This window comes from Rutidosis leptorrhynchoides, chromosome 3 (genome assembly GCF_046630445.1).
Source record: "Rutidosis leptorrhynchoides isolate AG116_Rl617_1_P2 chromosome 3, CSIRO_AGI_Rlap_v1, whole genome shotgun sequence".
Classification (NCBI taxonomy): domain Eukaryota; kingdom Viridiplantae; phylum Streptophyta; class Magnoliopsida; order Asterales; family Asteraceae; genus Rutidosis; species Rutidosis leptorrhynchoides.
This window is the reverse complement of record NC_092335.1, coordinates 357866191-357867143: the sequence shown is the minus strand read 5'-3', so window position 1 is coordinate 357867143 and position 953 is coordinate 357866191. Positions and strand designations below refer to the sequence as shown.

The 953-nt window shown below is 34.8% G+C and overlaps 1 non-coding gene across 1 annotated transcript; it reads right to left on the bottom strand.

Moving 5' to 3' along the window:
• Positions 1–567: 567 nt before the first annotated feature.
• LOC139903368 (small nucleolar RNA R71) lies at positions 568–673 on the bottom strand. Its single transcript, XR_011778193.1, has one exon. It is a non-coding gene; the product is annotated as a small nucleolar RNA R71 (small nucleolar RNA).
• Positions 674–953: the final 280 nt, after the last annotated feature.

Genomic DNA, 953 nt, shown 5'->3' with positions numbered 1-953 from the left:
CCAATCCTATTAAAACCATTACCAGATCCTAAAAAACTAGTGACCATATCTAATTTAAGAGTTAAAGAATCTCACATTTGAAAATTAAATTTTGACGAAGGACAAACCTCATCACCACATTCTTCATGTCCGTCCTCACTAACAACTCCTTATTTTTATCAGTTCGGATTTCTTTTTGATTCAGACTCTGAGATGGCTGCTGCTGATAATTTGATGAAAGCTTTAATGAAAGCTGGTCGTCAAGGTCTTGGTCACTCTATCACTCAACCTCAGATCAAAGATACTTTTGAAATTAAGGGTCCTATTCTTCATCTAATTAAAGATAACCAATTTAAAGGTACTGTAAAAGAGGATGTTAATGTTCATCTCCGTCAATTCAAAGAAATCTGCAATTTGTTTAAAATTATTGGTGTTGATGATGCAACTATTTACCTTAGGTTATTTCCTTGGTCTCTTAAGGATGATGCTAAAGACTGGTTAAATTCTTTATCTGGGGGAGAAATCACTACTTGGACTATGATGGTTGAAAATGTTTTGACTAGGGTCTTTCCCGCATCAAAAGCCGTTACTTTCAAACTGAAATTGTTAATTTTAGACAGAAAAATAATGAAACTTTATATGCTGCTTGGGTACGGTTCAACCAGATGTTACGGGCTTGTCCACAACATGGGTTAACTACTTTCCAAATTGTAACTACATTTTTAAGGGTTGTGACATTGCAACTAGAAGGGAAATTGACACCTCAGCGGGAGGAAATGTTATGATTAAGACTGCTGATGAGGCTCATGTAGTGACCCGAACTTTTCCATGTTTATATATATTAATTGAGATTGATATTTACATGATTAAATGTTTCCAACATGTTAAGCAATCAAACTTGTTAAGACTTGATTAATTGAAATATGTTTCATATCGACAATTGACCACCCAAGTTGACCGGTGATTCACGAACG